The sequence below is a fragment of the Phyllobates terribilis genome, unplaced genomic scaffold (assembly GCF_046119375.1).
Source record: "Phyllobates terribilis strain yellow unplaced genomic scaffold, ASM4611937v1 Scaffold_4__5_contigs__length_816908805, whole genome shotgun sequence".
Lineage (NCBI taxonomy): Eukaryota > Metazoa > Chordata > Amphibia > Anura > Dendrobatidae > Phyllobates > Phyllobates terribilis.
The window spans coordinates 650,294,292-650,313,746 of record NW_027362764.1 but is presented as its reverse complement, the minus strand read 5'-3'; the positions used below and the strand labels follow the sequence as shown (position 1 = coordinate 650,313,746).

The 19,455-nt window shown below is 43.5% G+C and overlaps 1 protein-coding gene across 2 annotated transcripts in view; it reads left to right on the top strand.

The window, feature by feature from the left end:
* The first annotated feature begins 7,883 nt into the window (after nt 1-7,883).
* TRPA1 (transient receptor potential cation channel subfamily A member 1) overlaps nt 7,884-19,455 on the top strand; it is a 224,650-nt gene continuing 213,078 nt past the window's right edge. For both annotated transcript variants that reach the window (XM_073679440.1, XM_073679439.1), the window contains exon 1: nt 7,884-8,033. The gene's annotated coding sequence lies outside the window, so the exon portion shown is untranslated. The remainder of the gene's footprint in view (nt 8,034-19,455) is intronic.

The window sequence follows — 19,455 nt, the reverse complement described above, 5'->3', positions numbered from 1 at the left end:
GGTCTTGAGAAAATCATTAGAGGTTTTGACTAATGACAAGATATTAAGGCTTGTCGTGTCATCATACGCAAAAGTGTCGGTTGACATTAGGGAGACTGGTGCAGACGCTGAAGAGTTAAGTTCAGTAAATAGAAAATTAGCGTGCACACTGTCAAATAGAGTTGAGGTGCTGATGCAATGGACTGGAAATGTCCTCAAATCACGTAAAAATTAATTCATCGCACACTCATAGGAAGTTTTGCTTTTTAGTGCCAATTTATTTATACAAATGAAATGTAGAAAAAATAACAGTGGTGAAGGCGACAATAGGTAGACGTTTTGGCCACACTGGCCTTATTTATTAAGTCGCTACTGCAGAAAAGATAAATAGCATGATGAGAAAAAAATATAACAAAAGATGCATAGTTGAAAGTCATACATAAGAATACATCTCGGTTGACACTGAGTTACGAAAGAGGTAGGTAACGGAATAGACGGTGTCAAAAAAAGGGAGGAGGAGAAAGTTAGTGGATATAAGTACCTTAACAAAAGACAGGGGTTCATCAGCCTGTGGAGAGCTGAAATAGAAGTATTGCCGGTTACCAGTGCTGTCAAAGGGTTTGGATAAGGGGTAAAGCCCATAGGGGTCAATAAGTACCTGCAGTTCCTGTATCAGGGGTGTCTCTAGATGGGGAGTCCCATAAATGGTAGAAGTGGAGGGTACAGGCAGCGTTCCCAGGTTAGGCTGTTGGTAGTGTGGGAGTCAGGCTGCCTTATGTACACAGTGCTGCAGGAAGTGCGTCATCAGGGGGCGTGTCCCGGAAGTTGCATGTTGCTGGTTCGTCATGTGACAGTGGTTGTTTATTGGTAGCCATGGTAACCAGCCACATCGCACTGTGTAGGGGGTTGTAGTGAGAGAGGGAGTAACTGTGGGCATGTACAGAGTCACAGAGCTCTGCATGGAGGGCTGAACTGGGAGTAGCAGTAGGATATACAGAGGAATGACGTGCTGTGAGCAGGTCACATGTGGGAGGTGATGCATGCAGGTTATCATGGTGCTGCGACCCTGATATTTGTAGTGTATGAACTGACCCATCATGGCATAGAAGCACAGAGTTTAGTAACCCACAGCAATGGTGTACTGTAGACACTGTCTGTCACAAACCCTGCCTGCCTTGCTTTTAAGCAAATAACACGGATTAAGATAAAAAAAAATAGCCCTGGCCCCTGTTATCTGGGGCTATGTCTACAAATATATGTAACAACAGCAGCAGCAGCAAACAGAATGTGCAATGGACGCTCTTGTGCTGTATGCACTGCAGTCTGCCACAAACCCTGCCTGCCTAACTCCTGCTATTACCACTGAATATATGCAGCTGGATTAGTCCTCAGAAGGACTGTTAGTTCAGATGGATATATAGATATGCTGTGGAATACTTTTACTAACTATAAACAAGCAAATCTCTCCATCACTTAGCAGCAGCTCTCCCTACTCTGTCTGTTTCCGGGGTAGGCTGCGATGAGCCTAGCTTCACCGGGTCTTAAATAGACCCGATGACGCTATGTGGCCAGCTAATCACTGTAATGCCACAAACAACATGGCTACGGCATTACAGTGCGTGGAAGCAATCCCTGCATGTTCAATGGCTCTCTAAAAAGCTCCAAACATGCAGGACGGGGACCCGAGCTCTCGTCCGAGCAACCCGGAAATACTTGCCGAGTGCCGATCTTGTCGAGCACCGTGATGCTCGGGCGAGTATCAAGTAGCGGAGCGCATGTTTGCTCACTACTAGATTTGACCTCTACATAGTGATGAATATGGACATGTTTTCGTATACACAACAGTGCACAGAAAATTACAATTAACATACAGTGTCTTGAAAAAGTATTTATAACCCATGAACGTTTCCACATTTTTTCATGTTACACTAATAAACTTAAATGTATTTTATTGGGATTTTATGCGATATACCAACACAAAGTAGCAAGTTTTTGTGAATTGTAAAGAAATTTATACATGATTTTCTGAATATTTTATAAATCGGAAAATTGTGATGTGCATTTGCATTCAGTCCCCCTGAGTCAATACTTTGTGGGACTATCTTTCGCTGCAATTACTGCTGCAAGTATTTTGGGGTTTGTCTCTACCAGCTTTTCGCATCTAGAGGCTGAAATGCTTGCCCATTCTTCTTTGCAAACTAACTCTAGCTCGGTGAGATCAGTCGGAGAGCATCTGTGAACAGCAATTTTCAAGTTTTGCCACATATTTTCAATGAGATTTAGGTCTGGACTGTGACTGGGCCATTCAAACACATGAATATGTTTTTATCTCAACCATTCCACTGCATCTATGGCAGTATGTTTAGGGTCATTGTCCTCCTGGAAGAGGAACATACACCCCAGTCTCAAGTCTTTTACAGCCTCTAACAGGTTTTCCTCCATCAATCTTTCCATCAACTCCAACCAACCTCCCTGTCCCTGCTGAAGAAAAGCATCCCCACAGCATGATGCTGCCACCACCATGTTTGATGGTGGGGATGGTGCTTTCAGAGTGATGTACAATGTTAGTATTCTGCCACACACAAAGTTTTACTTTTAGTCAAAAAAGTTCTACTTTGGTCTTATCAGACCTACTTCTTCTACCTACTAGCTGTGACACTAATCACTACTCAATGTGACAACAGTCACTACTCATGGACTTACCATGAGGCACTATGATTGAGAGGTCCAGGGTCAGTGCCAAGAGAGCTCGCAATAGACAAGGTTAAAAGACAAAATTATAGGCAGGTAACAGTCCGAGGTCAGAGCATCAGGAAGGTAGTGGATAAAGACAAAGTGATAAGTCAAATGGATGGTCAAAGGTAAATCCAAGGCTGGCAACGGAGATTGGGAAGTAGAGCTGTCATTCACAATCCTGACAGCTCAGCAAGTCCTCAATCCCATAAGGCAGCAGAGCTGTCATTCACAGCATCCATAGAACACCGTGAGTGGTGGAATCATGATACTAGCTATTTCCCCTACATGACATTCTTCTAAATGCAAATAGGACTTCTTATGGATAGCTTTCAAAAATGGCTTTCTTCTTGCCTCTCTTCCATAGAGGCCAGATTTGTGGAATATAAGATGAATAGTAGTTCTGTGGAAGGATTTTGTGACCTGAGCTTTGAATCTCTGAAGCTCCTCCAGAGTGACCATGGGTCTCCTGGCTGCTTCACTAGTTGGTGCTCTCCTTGCTTGGGATAACAATTTAGGTGGACGGCCATGTCTTGGTAGGTCTGCAGTTGTGCCATACTCCTTTCTTTTTTGGATGATGAATTGAACAAGGCTCCGTAAGATGTTCACTTGTTCAGAGCTTTGGCTATTTTTTTTATAACCTAACCCTGCTTTACTCTTTTCCACAACTTTATCCCTGACCTGCCTGGTCTGTTCCCTGCTTTTTTCATGATGCTGTTTGACCCCTAATGTTCTCAAACAAACCTCTGAAGCCTTCACAGAACAGTCATGGTTATACTGAGAATAAATTATACACTGGTGGCACTCCGCTTTACCGGCACTAGCCTCCTGTGTGATGTATGTTTTAATGGTGGAAACTGAATCAATGCAGTAACTTGAAGCTTTTGGGTCTCATTGCAAAATCAGGAAAAGATCCCCCAACTATCACAGATGTTTAACAGTATTGGGTTTCTCACATGGGCCAAAGGGACACTTTGTGACTCCTGTAACAGCTTGTTCAGCTGAAAAACCCTTACTTTTGTAACGCTGGTGGGTGTGGACCCACTGCACCATTTGTCGGGCTTACGCTGAAGGAGCGTGACTAGGTGTCTACTAGGTTATCTCTAGGGCCTCTGATGGTGAAGATAGGCTGGGCTGCCAGTAGACAACAGATATCACTACAGGGCAGTCCCTGGAACTGCAGCAGCTGACCAGAGGGTCAGAGGCATGGGCATGCAATACAGAAGGGAAAAGACGTGGTCAGACAATCCAAGGTCTGGAAAGGTAGCACAGGTTCAATACACATAGTCGAGGACAGGAGCAGATTGATCAGAAAGGACGGATGAACAAGCAGGGTTGATATCAGGAAGCAGAATATAGTAAAATGCACAAACTAGGAGCTAGCAAGCGAAGATTGGTGGGAGGAGCTGCCTAATATAGAGCCTGCTGGCACAGGATAGGCTGGGGGACTTAATCTCTGCAGGACACAGCCGGGTTAAAGTCCTGCAGTGACCAGCCACCCCCTCCAAGGCCAATTGGAAGTGACGCACCCCCTGGGCCGTGGGGTACTCGGTAGCCGGGCCGGTCGTTGCTGGGGGATGTCACAGTGGCCGTGACCCGGTCCATGACCCAGGGCGGTCAATAAAAGGGGTTTTAAAGAAAAGGGAATAGAGTTTCTAGATATAATGTTTGTGTCACCACCTGTGGTATGCGGCTATATAAAGCCGCCGCTGCGGTGCAGATCCTCTGGAGCTGATGATGACGCAGCAGAGTTGGTTCAGCTCTCCACAGGCAGAGCTTAGCTCCAGGGCAGGAAATGGCGATGTTATTGATGTTGCTGTGCAGTGTAGTGCAGGGGATGGCGCAGATAATGACCAGTCCACAACTTAATGGTGGTTTCTTCTTATCTTTACTTGCGGTGGTTAGGCAGACCGGGGCACGGGTACTAGCTGGTAGTAGAGGTCCGGGCGGCCGGGAAGCAAGTTGGGAATCCACCTCGCCAAGTGAAGTTGCGCTAATCTCTTTGGCTCTGCTGCTTATAGCTGTGCTGTAGCCCTCGTCCCTGAGTAAAACGTCTTTGTGCTCACCCGTATGGCAGGCAGCTCGGGCCTTCCTGGAGTGTGCTGGGCCCTATGTGCTGCTGAGCCTCTGGGCGTCTGATGGGGCCAGGAGACCTGCAGTCTCCTGCCCTCCGGTTTCTGCTGCTGGGCCTTCAGTGCCCCACAACCTCGGACTCCGGTGTCCGGTTCTTCTACGCTCCTCTGTGGGGTGAGCTGCCGTGCAGCTCAACTCCCCAGGTCTTTCCTCGTCGCTGTCCTGACTTCAACTCCTCTCACTAACTCTAACTAACCCCGCCTCCAGATTCCAGTTGCTAAGGGGAGGAGCTCCCCTTGCTGGTCTGGAGTCAGGAAAGTGTTGCATGTTTAGTATACCTGCCTAGGGGACCCCTGCTTGCTTCCAGGCATGGCATCACCCCTTGTGAGGGAGGCAATGCCACTGTGGCAACCGGACTTCTGGGGTGCCACAGAAGCAACATGCTGTTGCAGCAGTGCAGAGGAGTGCTGAAATAGGCAAATCTCAGCGAGCCGACCTGATGTGAGGAGAAGCCGTGTGGTGACCATGGTGAGTAGGTCTGCACTGAGGAGGCACGTGAGTTACCGCTATGACAAATTTCTACTCTTTCACCCCTGGGTTGAATGACATATAGTTACATAGACCTCCATATCCATTTTATCAACAGGATCAGCGCCTCAAAGAGCAGCCTTATCAAAAGGATGAGGTTTCGGTAATCATAAAAATATAGACGATGAAAGGAAAGAGCATTTTAATAATTTGCATAAATTGCATTTACATGTGTATAGATGGATATTCATTGAAATTGCAATAAACCACAATGTTGCACTACCTAGATAAATACTACAAAAAAGAAAGAAAGAAAGAGTATGTCTCCCATATGGCCAACCCAGTAAAGTTTTTAAATGGGAACTGTACTTTCAACAAACTTTACATAAATCACCACAGTGAGCTTGTATACTTTCTTGTCTGAACAAGATGGATTTGAAGTGTTTTTCAGAGTGGATTGTGAATTCAGGAAATAGGTAGGGGGAGGGGTGGATGGTCGGGGCACAGGTTGCTACTAAGTGGGGGAGGAAGCTTATTTCTCTAATAAGATATATTGTAATGTTTCTTGGTTGCTATTAAGTGGGGGAGGAAGCTTATTTCTCTAATAAGATATATTGTAATGTTTCTTACAGTAAGAAACATTACAATATATCTTATTAGAGAAATAAGCTTCCTCCCCCACTTAGTAGCAACCTGTGCCCCGACCATCCACCCCTCCCCCTACCTATTTCCTGAATTCACAATCCACTCTGAAAAACACTTCAAATCCATCTTGTTCAGACAAGAAAGTATACAAGCTCACTGTGGTGTCATGTAGCAAATCCTCTTATAATCTATGGATAGTGGAAGAAGAAGAGAGGCGCAAGGAGAGGAAACAAGTAAAGGGAGACACATGTAGATCAATCTGAACTTTCTAATAAGTATTTTACCTTGCTCTAGTGCAGGATTCATATCTACAGACTTGACTATGGCTGTTCAATTTCCACCATGCTGCTGCTTGTCTTTGTTTCCTATAAAAAGGAATGAAGAGCAATAAACTCTGGGAGTGCTCTGTTTTATATGGTAGAGATAATAGCAGCTCACCAGCTAAGAGTGGATTGCAAATTAGAGACAAAAGTCTCATAGAGGAAAAATGGTGAAAATGGAGGATACAAGTGATATAATGGCCAGAAATAGTGTTATTTCTCATGTACTCACACAGTACAATTAATTTTGAAAAGTTACATAAAAGTACAATTAGCGTTTAAGAATAAAAAAAATGGCATCTATCTTCAAAATAATTTTTAAGGCGAATCAGCTGACAGGTTTTTGCCACCTAATCTGAGAAGAGCATAATGTAGAGACAGAGACCCTAATTCCAGCGATGTGTCACTTACTGGGCTACTTAGTGTAGTTTTGATAAAATCACAGTTTTATCAGCAGGAGGTTATCATCAGAGGGCTAGTAAACCGGCTGCTAGGTAGACCTTCATATTAATGACCTCTGTATAACCACACAACCACCACTGATTGGCAGCTTTCTGTGTACACGGTAAGCTGCCAATCAATGGTGTGGGTGGGTTATACAGGACTCATAATTCAGAGTGTTGGTTAATCTGCAGCAGATGAAACAGTGATTTTATCAAAATGACAGCAAGCAGCCCAGTAAGTGACACTTTGCTAGAATCAGGTCTTTGCCCCTACATCATGCTGCTCTCAGACAGAGAAGCAAAAACCTGGTGACAGATTCCCTTTAAATAAGTAAATGGCAGTCTCTTTAAATGAGCTCTATGACAGTAGAAAAAAGCTGTTTTTTCTTTTCTTTTTTTTTTAGCATTGCATATGTGCCCCACTTAATGGAAAATAATTGAGCTGTGAAACCACACAACCAATGAACAAGAGGGACATTATTTTGGGGAAAAATTATCTCAAACAAGGGATATTTCATCATATGTAATCTGTAGTAGCATTGGGCATGTTATTCATTGCTTTCTTGCATAAGTTCATACTTTTTATTTTGCTTTATAGATATGTCATATACTTATCAAATATGCCTTGTTTATGATGGGAAGAAAAATACATTATTTTTTACTATATATGTAATGGTAAATGAATATATAATGAATATAGCGCACACTTACATAATTATTAAATATGTATGCATGTTTTATAGCAATACCACAAAGATTATAAATAACAGCACTATTATCACATGTACTTCCTATGTTTACGCTAATCTTTAAAGCAAATGTCAAGCACTTTAGCTGGTAAGCCACAAGTTTATAGGAGCCATAAAACTGAATCCCATAAATATATCGAACATTACCTTCACAGACGATTATCCCACTTAAAATAAATATAATTAATAAAATATTTCTTGTAAGAGGCTGGGCAGAACAAATAGTCTGCACATTTTCTCATTACAGGACCTCACACATGGTATTGTCCTTAAAATAAGAATGTCTAAAAGTCATAATGGAGATAGATGTTCTTTTTCCTTTTAGAGGTTTCGCCAGCCTCCCTTTTTATACACTTCCTCCTCCCATCGTGTTTGTAAAACAGGCACAGAGAAGAAATATTGACACAAATGAATCACAACGTGACATGACCAATGACTCTGCTTGACCATAGGCGTAGACCTATAAAAGAGGGAGATCTTTGTGGATCCGGGCATTTATTTCTAGGAATCTCTTTCACAGGACATCAGGAGAACTTAACATTATCAGGATACTGCTGCACACAGTAAGTCCGATTTTTTTCTAATACTTATATAGTATTACTGGTTAATGCCCCATATATAATCTCCAATTAAGATGTAGTTATATATTGCTTACACTTTCATACAATGTCTATGAATAATGCAGAGGATACAATGTATTTAAAGAAGACTTTTGTTTTGTGAAGGCAGAAACCATGCCTGTATACTTATGAACACTAAATATCAAAACATTATTCAGACAGTTTATACGAAGACTGTAGCATTAAATTATATAAGAGCTTTGAGGCAAAGTGAAAATTGTAACTATATATATATCTATATATACACACACATGTACGATACAATATATGTATACACATACACAGTGGTGAAAGTAAGTATATGATTCACTGCCGATTTTGTACGTTTTTTCACTTACAAAGAATGGAAAGGTCTGTAATTTTTGTCGTAGGTACACTTTAACTGTGAAAGATAGAATCTAAAAAAAATCCAGAAAATCACTTTGTATGATTTTTACATAATTAATTAACATTTATTGCATGTAATAAGCATTTGATACAATAGAAAAACAGAACTTAATATTTGGTACAGAAACCTTTGTTTGCAATTACAGAGGTCAGATGTTTCCTGTTGTTCTTGACCAAGTTTGCACACACTGCAGCAGGGATTTTGGCCCACTCCTCCATACAGATCTTCTCCAGATACTTCAGGTTTCGGGGCTGTCACTGAGCAACACTGAGTTTCAGCTCTCTCCTAAGATTTTCTATTTGGTTCAGGTCTGGAGACTGGCTAGACCACTCCAGGACCTTGAAATGCTTCTTACTGAGCCACTGCTTAGTTTCCCTGGCTGTGTGTTTCGGGTCATTGTCATGCTGAAAGACCCAGCCATGACCCATCTTCAATGCTCTTACTAAGGGAAGGAGGTTGTTGGCCAAAATCTCACGATACATGACCCCATCCATCCTCCCTTCAATACGGTGCAGTCATCCTGTCCTCATTGCAGAAAACCGCCCAGGTTGGGACAGTGTCCTTCTTCCTCCAAACACGGCGAGTGGAGTTGATACCTAACAGTTGTATTTTGGTCTCATCTAACCAAATGACCATCTCCCATGCCTCTTCTGGATCATCCAGATGGTCATTGGAGAACTTCAAATGGGCCTGGACATGTGCTGGCGTGAGCAGGGGGATCTTGCGTACCCTGCAGGATTTTAATCTATGACAGCATAGTGTGTTACTAATGGTAATATTTGAGACTGTGGTCCCAGCTCTCTTTAAGTCATTTACCGGGTCCTTCTGTGTAGTTCTGGGCTGATTCCTGACCTTTCTCAGAATCATCCTTACCATACGAGGCGAGATCTTGCATGGAGACCCAGACCGAGCAAGACTGACAGTCATCTTTTGTTTCTTCCATTTTCTAATAATTGCGCCAACAGTTGTGAATTACACAACATGGGGAAAGTAACTACTTGGGAACGACATACTAGAATACAGGAACAGGCTTGTAAGCAATACAGTAAAGAAATGGTATGAATATTAAAGTGATATATGTAAAAACACAGAGCTTCTGCCCTGTCAACCAAGTTAAAACAAATCTGTCATCAGTATTTTGCTAAGTAAACTACAGGGAGTGTCAGGTTGGCACTGTTACACTGATTAAACTGATACCTGGGTTTAAGAAATTGGTCTTGTGGTTCTCGTTTAATCTGTGTTTGCAGTTTTGCGTTAATGAGATGCTCGTGCTCCGGGGCGAGTCTTTTTTTTGGTGCTCTGGCCTCATCGTCTTCACTCTGGGCTTAAATGACAGGTCACTGAACCTTCAGTGACCTGCCTCCTATTTTAAATACTGCGCCAGCCCATTTAACATTGTGGTCTTCAAAAAAAAAATTGGCTCCAATAAAATGGCACTGAGGACCAGTGTGGGAGCGTTGCTATGTTCAGCGGCGACGATTCCTCTTCTTGTGCGCGCTCCCGCACTGGTCCTCGGAACACAATGGGCAGTGCATGCGCAGATTGAGAGCATCTCTTGCCAATAGATGATACTGCGCATGCGCCGCCGGCACCATTTTGTTGGAGCTTTTTTTTTTTTTGAAGACCACAATATTAAATGCGCAGGCACAATATTTAAAATAGGAGGCAGGTCACTAAAGGTTCAGCGACCTGTTACTTGAGTCCAGAATGATGAAGATGAGGCCAAAGCATCAAACCTAGCCTCGCCCACAGGCCCACCCCGTAGCACGAGCATCTCATTAACGCAAAACTGCAAACATAGATTAAATAACAGCCACAGGATGGATTTCTTCAACCCAGGTATCATTTCAATCAGTGTAACAGCGCCAACCTGACAGTATATGTAGTTTACTTAGCAAAATCCTGATGACAGGTTCACTTTAAAGCTGATTTTAATGCATGACTAGTCTATAGCCCGGACTCATCAAGACCGGAAGTAAGATTTGTGGCATAAAGTATTGTCACAACTCGTTATGAATTAGACAAGTGGGCATCACCATGCCCTGTCCTGCCTCAGCTCTACCCAAACGCCAACATTTTTAAACTTTTCCAAAAAAATTTTATGGCAGATCCCTGGTGTAAACACGTTGGTGAATTGGGATATATAAGTTCAGGAACTGCACTGATCCTCGTGCTCTGTAACTTGCCATAAATAGTTCCCCTTCATCACCATTCTACCAGCACTATATGAGCTGAAACAACGTAGCTCTCATTTTTTCAGCATACGCTGATCTTGTCTTTGTCATTAGCTTGCCTGTCCTGAACTGCAAACCCACCCCACTTTTATGCAGTTTGGCTAACAGGACAGCATGAATAGACAGACAAAAGCAGTTCTTTTTTCTTGGATGGGTAGTAGAGTAAAATAATATGGTATAAAGTGATATGCAGATTGCCTCTTTAGAACATTATCAAATGAGATTGTGTATGAAAGTACAGAAAACATTTAAAGTTTACTAAAAGTGAAAATTTAGATATGGTACTACTACTCACAAATGGCAATAAAATCCCGCAGCTGTACTATTAAATGTGTCATTCAATCAAACTGATTATTACATGAGTTGATACTTTATAAAATAAAATTATTTTAAACATAATATAAATTAAGTTGATAATATTCACAAAAGGATGCACTAGATTGCATTAATTCATCTGCTAGCTACCAACCATTGCATCAAATGAGATTGATGTAGAGTATGTGTCCCTTGATCCGATGTCATCTTATGAGGATGTATACATTCCCTGTATATCTATGTTGTCTCGATAGGGAATTGCGGGAATTCCTACACAGCCAGTGAATAGTTCTCAGGGCCCTGGTTCAGTGAAACTGAGCAGAATGTAAATGACTAGTAGATAATCTATCGAAAAGTGAAAATTATGTTCAAGAATAATGTTTCATGCAACACAATCTCCATTTTGCTACATTATCTGACTTCCGACATATATCTCACTGTTTGCTTGCTTTTTCTGTCTTTAAGCTCACTTATATTAAATATCATAACCTTTGCTCTAATTCAGTCATCTGGAACAATCAACCACATTACGCAAGTAGACATACCATTGGAGAACCAAACCAACCGACTATATCCAAAAATATATTATAGGGAAACTTCTTAGCATTACCCATAAATCCAATGCTTTTTGATCTAAATGATGTAATTCATTATTGAAAATGTATTTTGATTTGTTCTAAAATTCTATAATGTGATTGTTTCATATTTCATACATTTTGATTGGCTCTTACACTATTTATATCTTGCAATTGGTTAATATCCTATGCTTTGTTAAAATCTTATTGGTTACTTTCTAAAATCTGCTCTTGCTAAAATAAAGAGGATACCACAGGTTTGGTCCCCTGAGAGAGACTTTAATGTACACGTCATGTGTCTGTGTATTTTGTTTCTACACTAGCCGGCCATTCCTTAATACCAGAAGGAAATAACTTACTCTTTTAATTCGGAATCCACAGACAACAGGCAGTAGGGGGCTTCATAAAATACATTTCATTTTTGGAGCCCACCGTATTTCTGCAGCAGCAGGGGCTTAAGGGGTGCTCCTCCTTGAGTAACAGTTCTGGTGAGTAGCTTCATTCTGCTACCATACATCAAAGATCTGTCAGTGTTTGTTCCAATTCTGCACTGTTATCACTATATTTATATATTTCACAATATTTATATATATTTACATGTAGCGATAACAGATAGTTTGTAAAAGCACAAGGCTCAGGAAAGTGAGAGCCATGATTAGAACTACTCTGAAAACTACCAGTTCTGGAAGTCTAAGGATTGTGATTCCACTGGACTAATAAGAGCCCTGTGTTAGGCCGGTACGCAGGAGAAGGGCTTTCTCGCGGCGTTCGGCCAGGCCCTTTCCTGCTGGTCAGCAATTGTCAGCATTTAGGTTCAGTTCTAGGGATTCTAAGTGTGGTTTCTGCATTTCTGCTCATGTGCCGCTAAGCCCCCTTGCAAGCATGTGCCGCTAAGCCACGCCCCTTGCGATCATGTGCTGCTAAACCACGCCCCCTGCTGTCTGGTACAGCGTGGTTGGTTGTCTTGGGGGGCTGGGGCTGTCTCTAGTGTATTTAAGGGCTCCGTGGGCTCCGCCCCGGTGCCTAGTCTATCTCTTTCTAACCTGGGGTGAGGTCTCTGGCAGTAAATGCAGTGTGTGAGAGTCGTTGTCAAGGGTTCTTGCTGAAAGCTCCCTAGTCATCCTAGCCATCAGTTAGGGCTAGGGAAATGCTGTGAGCAGCACGCTCTACCATGTCGGTTCACCGGTTGGTGTCCATGCCATGGAGGCGTCCTTGCTACCGATCCAGCATTCCAGGGTCCGCCATTGTATGTGTGGTCACACTGCCGCTTTTACACCCATGTGTTGGGTGCTGCCGAGATCCTACTCCTCTTTCGGAACTTAGGTTCCAGGCCTTTCCTGGCCAGCAGCTATCTGCAGCTCTATACGCCGCCATCTAGTGCTCAGGCGTTTCATGCTGCCAAATCCTTCCTGCTCTGCACAACGATGTCTTGCAGTGCAGAAGTTTATTAGTTTCGTTTTTGGAGTGTTGTTAACTCCCCGCATTGTACCTTGTTAGTTACTACTTGTGTGTGCACTTAACACACTAGTTAATTTCTTTCTCTGTGCTTAGCTGAACATTCCTCTGGGACTCAGCTGCTGCAGCTCCTCTGCAGTCCGGTGGACCACGACGTGCATGTCCTTTAAGTTTTATTTTATTAAAGGACACGCCAGCATAACAATAGACTAGGCCAGGGTCTGGCTGAGTATGACGGCTACTGCACAGAGTCAGAACGGCTCATCCTCGATGCAACGCCATATCCAGCAGCAGGAGTCTCGGTTGCAACGAGTAGAACAATGTCCACCAACTCTGGACATTCCGACTCTGAACGCTCAGGCTGTGGGCCAGACAGTAGCCGCCCTAATACCCTCGCCTGTCCCAACTCCTCGCCTAGCGCTTCCAAGTAAGTTTCTGGGAGCGATCGGACCTGTCGGGGGTTTTTCAATCAATGTGCGGTGCACTTCGAGTGTTATGATCTGCAACATAAACTAAGGAAAGAATGGGAAAAGCTGTCCCTACAGTAAGACTAAGCTGAATCCCTACGATGTAGCGGGCAGCCTGTTCCTCGTGAGCAGACCCGCCTTCGTCCTCGGCTAGTCTGAACGGAGACCTATAGAATAAAGGGAGGGGTCCCTAAAAGAACTAAGGACTGGAACAAAAATGGGACACCTCCTAACAGAAGTTGTTGCAGAGCAAAAAGACAAACTGACAAAAAGTACTAGAGGTCCCAGAGGACCAAGCAAACTAGACAGAGATAGGCACCGAAGCACCAGGCTAGAGAGACAGGCAAAAAACACTGAAGTCCAGCAAAGCCAGAAGGGTGGAGCTGGAATATATAGGCAGCTGGTCACGCGACCGCAAAACACAAGATAGCAAAAACTAACAGGAGGGTTCTAACAGTACCCCCTCTTCTATGAGGATCCTCCGGATCCTCCAGGCCCAGGCCTATCAGGAAACCTCCTGTGGAAAGCTTTAACAAGCCTAGGAGCAGAGACATCATCCAGGAGTTGTCTTCGGGACCGAAACCCTTCCAAGAGACAAGATACTGTAATATCCATCTATGCCATCTTGAGTTCAAAATACGAGAAATTTCATATTCCCCATCTTCCACCACAGGAGGAATGGTGACAGTGGCATCCCTATTAGAAACGTCAGCCTTTTTCAACAAGGAAACACGAAACACAGAATTAATCTTCCAGGAAGTAGGGACATCCAACCTGACAGCAGATAGGTTAACCTGAAGCACTTTAAATGGACCCACAAACTTAGGACCCAGTTTTTTAGAGGGAATCCTCAACCGCAGGTTCTTCAAGGACAACCAAACCATGTCACCCACAGTAAACAAAACCTCTTTACGTTTCCTGTCAAAATACTTCTTGGACTTCTTGTTAGCCTCTTGCAAGTTACAACGTACCTTAGTCCAAACTCTCTCCAAATCACCGGAAAAATTCTCCTCCTCCGGCACCGCCGACCCCAATTTGGAGAACGAACCAAAAGATGGATGTCTCCCAGTACAACAAAAAAAAGGAGAACACCCAGCAGAGGAGGATGTATGATTGTTAAGAGCAAATTCTGCGAGAGGCAGAAACTCAGACCACACCTCTTGATTGTCCGCCACAAAACAACGCAAAAACTGTTCAACATACTGGTTCTTTCTTTCAGTCTGTCCATTAGACTCAGGATGATAACCAGACGAAAATGACAAATGGACTCCCAACCTGTCACAAAAAGCACGCCAAAAGCGAGCCACAAACTGAGGTCCTCTATCAGAAACAATATCCGTGGGAACTCCATGGAGCTTGACAATCTCCTTAACAAACGCCTTAGCGAGTGTCTTGGCGCAGGGCAACTTAATGAATGGAACCAAATGACACATCTTACTAAAACGGTCTTCGACCACCCAGATGACAGTAAAACCCTCAGACACAGGAAGATCAGTAATAAAATCCATAGAGAGATGCGTCCAAGGCGCACTAGGAACCTCCAGAGGGCAAAGCAACCCCGCATCAGGAGTATGTGAAGCCTTTGACCTAGCACACACAGTACACTGACGCACCCACTTGATGACTTCCTTCTGCCATCCAGGCCACCAAAAACTGCAACTGATAAGTCTCTTAGTCTCCGAAACTCCTGGACAAACTGCTAACCGAGACTCATGACACTCCACAAACAAATCTCTCCTAAAGGCTCTAGGCACGAACAACCTCCCATGGGGAGTGTTAGATGGAGCATCATCTTGAGCATTCAGAATCCCATTCTCCAAATCAGAGTCCAATGCCGCCACCACAACTCCTTTCTGCAAAATGCTCTCCTCCTCCTCGGTACCGACCGTAGGAGAGAAGCTGCGAGATAAGGCATCGGCTTTAACATTCTTAGTACCAGGGATATAGGTAACAGAAAAATGAAACCGAGAAAAAAAAAGTGCCTACCTAGCTTGACGGGCATTCAAGCGCATGGCAGCATCCAGATAGATCAAATTCTTATGATCTGTGAAAACCTGAATAGGAAATCTAGCGCCTTCCAAAAAATGACACCAGTGTTCAAACGCAAGTTTAATAGCCAGCAACTCCCGATTACCAACATCATAATTCAGTTCGGTTTCCGAAATTTTTTTCGAAAAGAAGGCACAAGGATGTACTCCACCCTTGTTCTCCTGAGACAAAACTGCTCTGACCCCCACCGATGAAGCATCGACCTCAACCAAAAAAGGTTTGGTCTCATCTGGCTGTATAATGATAGGGGCAGAACTGAACCTCTCTTTGAGATACTCAAACGCTTCAATGGCTTCAGTAGTCCACTGGGTCGTATTCGCACCTTTCCTGGTGAGATCGGTTAGAGGTTTAACAATTACAGAAAAATTCTTAATGAATTTCCTGTAATAATTGGCAAAACCCAAAAACCTCTGTATAGATTTTAAACCAATAGGCCTAGGACATTCCTGCACAGCCTGAACTTTCACAGGGTCCATCTCAAAGCCCTCACTGGAGACAAAGTAGCCCAAAAAACTAATTTTCTGCACAGCGAACTCACATTTCTCCAGCTTCGCAAAGAGTGAATTATCACTCAATAACTGCAAAACTTCACGTACACTTTGCCAATGGGACTCTAAATCTGGTGAATAAATCAAAATGTCATCCAAATACACAACCACATTCTTACCAATCAAAGGTCTCAGGATGTCATTAATAAGGTTCTGAAAAAATGCAGGTGCATTGGTAAGACCGAAGGGCATCACCAGATTTTCAAAATGACCTACCGGAGTGTTAAAAGCAGTTTTCCATTCATCACCCTCCTTCACACGTAACAAATTGTGTGCCCCTCGGAGATCAATTTTTGAGAACCACTTGGCTCCCACTAACTGGTTAAACAAGTCAGGAATTAACGGCAATGGGTAGGAATTGCGTACGGTAATCTTATTAATTTCACGAAAATCCAGACATGGACGTAAACCGCCGTCCATTTTTTTTAACAAAGAAGAATCCGCCTGCCACAGGCGACTTAGAAGGTCTAATGTGACCAGCAGTCAGGCTAGTCTCTATGTGCTCCTCCAAGGCCTTTCTTTCAGGGATAGTAAGATTAAACAAGCGACTTTTGGGAAGAGTAGCACCTGGAACAAACTCAATGGCGCAATCATAATCCCTTTGAGGAGGTAAAACTTGTGACTCCTCCTCCAAAAAAACCCTCCAAAAATCTTGAATAGGTACTGGTAATTCCCCTTTTTCCACAGCCGCAAAGCGACCATTATAACATTTATCATAGCACTTCGGACTCCAAGACTTAATCACATTAGTAGACCAGTCCAACAAAGGATTGTGCAGTTTTAACCAAGGCAATCCTAGAACAACTGGAGAGGGCAAATTATCCAAGACAACCAAGTCCAAAATTTCTTGGTGAACACCATTGATAGTGAGAGGAAATGCAGCAGTCTTGTGACTAATACATTTCAAAGGAGTGTTATCAATTGCAACCACAGAAATAGGAGATGACAAAGGTTTGGATTTCAATTTAAGTTTTTCCAAAAACCCTTTATCAATCACATTAAGTGTTGAACCACAATCCACAAATACCTGAAATTCAATCAAATCTCCCTGCAGAGTAGTACACCCAGAAAGGAACACTCCTGCAGAGCGTAAACAAGCTATACGGGCAGAACTGACCTTTTTTGTTTCTTTACTTAAACGACGCTCACAATACTTAATCAAATGATCATCTTTACCACAATAAAGTCACAAACCTTCGGCGAATCTTCGATCTGTTTCTTGAGAGCGGAGTGACATCGCCCCAACCTCTATTGGTTCACCGCTGTCAGAGCAGATTTTCTGGAAACTAGGACCTGAAGTTACAGGAGTTTTTACATCATTGACCCTGGACCTTATTCTCCTGTCCAAACGAACAGCTAACTGCATAGCTTCCTGCAGAGTCTCAGGTGCAGGGAATGCAATTAGCAAATCCTTAACCCTTTCACTCAGACCAGCAAGAAATAAACTTTTCAGCGCCGAATCATTCCACTTAACTTTTGAAGCCCATCTCCTGAAGTGTGTGCAATAAATTTCAACATCATCTGACCCCTGATTCAAACGTCTAAGTTCTGATTCAGCAGATGAGATTCGATCAGGATCATCATATAATAGCCCCATAGCAGAAAAAAATTCCTCAACAGAACTTAAACACGGATCATTAGGTAGGAGAGAAAAAGCCCACCCCTGTGGTTCTTTGCGCAAAAGTGACATAATAAAACCAATGCACTGTGATTCATTCCCAGAGGACCTCGGTCTCAAACGAAAATATAACAAACAAGCATTTTTAAAGGAAAAAAAATCTTGCTGTTTACCATAAAAAATATCAGGCAGTCCTACCTTCGGTTCCACAAAATGCGCTCCAGGACAGCTACTCACGTGTTGCTGAAGCTCGGCCACCTCCAGAGACAATCCCTGCAGGTGTTGAGCCAACTCCTGGACGGAAACCATATTGATCCCCGAAATTCTTTCCTTTTAGTTTTTTTTTTTTTTTGGGCTGGACTTACTGTTATGATCTGCAACATAAACTAAGGAAAGAATGGGAAAAGCTGTCCCTACAGTAAGACTAAGCTGAATCCCTACGATGTAGCGGGCAGCCTGTCCCTTGTGAACAGACCCGCCTTCGTCCTCGGCTAGTCTGAACGGAGACTTATAGATAAAGGGAGGGGTCCCTAAAAGAACTAAGGACTGGGACTAAAATGGGACACCTCCTAACAGAAGTTGTTGCAGAGCAAAAAGACAAACTGACAAAAAGTACTAGAGGTCCCAGAGGACCAAGCAAACTAGACAGAGATAGGCACCGAAGCACCAGCTAGAGAGACAGGCAAAAAACACTAAAGTCCAGCAAAGCCAGAAGGGCGGAGCTGGAATATATAGGCAGCTGGTCACGTGACCGCAAAACACAAGATAGCAAAAACTAACAGGAGAGTTCTAACATCGAGTTACAACCGCAGGTGTACCCCACTGATAGGTCTAGGGTGGGATTTATATTTTCCTTGCTCTCCGAGCGGGCGCTGGAGTGGGCTACTCCACTCTGGGAACGGTCGGATCCAGTTGTGCAGACTGTAGCCGGTTTCGCAACAGCCTTCAAACAGGTCTTTTTGGGTCCTGAGGTCACTAATGACACTGCCATGCGTCTTCTCGCTATTAGTCAGGCTACGTCGTCCGTAAGCGACTACGCTGTGCGTTTCCGCACCCTAGCAGCTAAGTTGGATTGGCCAGACAAAGCTCTGATTCCCATTTTCTGGAGAGGTCTGGCCTCCCATGTAAACGACGCGTTGGCTACCCGAGAGGTGCCAGTAACGATTGAGGCATTGATTAATCTCGCTACCAGAATTGACTTTCGGTTTGCCGAGAGACGACTGGAGGTGACTGCTGAGAAGCTACGGGAGCGTTCTGCTCCAACCTTCTCAGTGCCTCTGAGTGAGGGTTCGGGCAATTTCGACCCTTCTGTGCCCATGGAGGTGTCACGCACGGAGGTCTTTGTCTTCTGTTGCTATCCTCAATCATTCTTGATCAGAAGACTGTGGAGATAGGAGCTTGTGTGGACTTGGGAGCAAAGGCAAACTTTATGTCCGCGTCTTTCATTCAGAGACACTCAGTTCCATTAATTTTACTTCCTAATCATGTTAAAATCCGAGTAGTTAATGGGTTTGTTCTGCCTAAAGAGGTTACCCATCGTACTGAGGCTATAGCCATTAAGAATCTATTTCTTTCCTAGTGATGGAGGAGGGGGTGGATTCGGTACTTTTGGGCCTGCCCAGGCTCCGGAGGCATTCCCCCCATCTGGACTGGTTGACTGGTCAGGTTATCCAGTGGAGCTCTTCCTGCCAGGGGAATTGTATTTGTCCGGTGCTT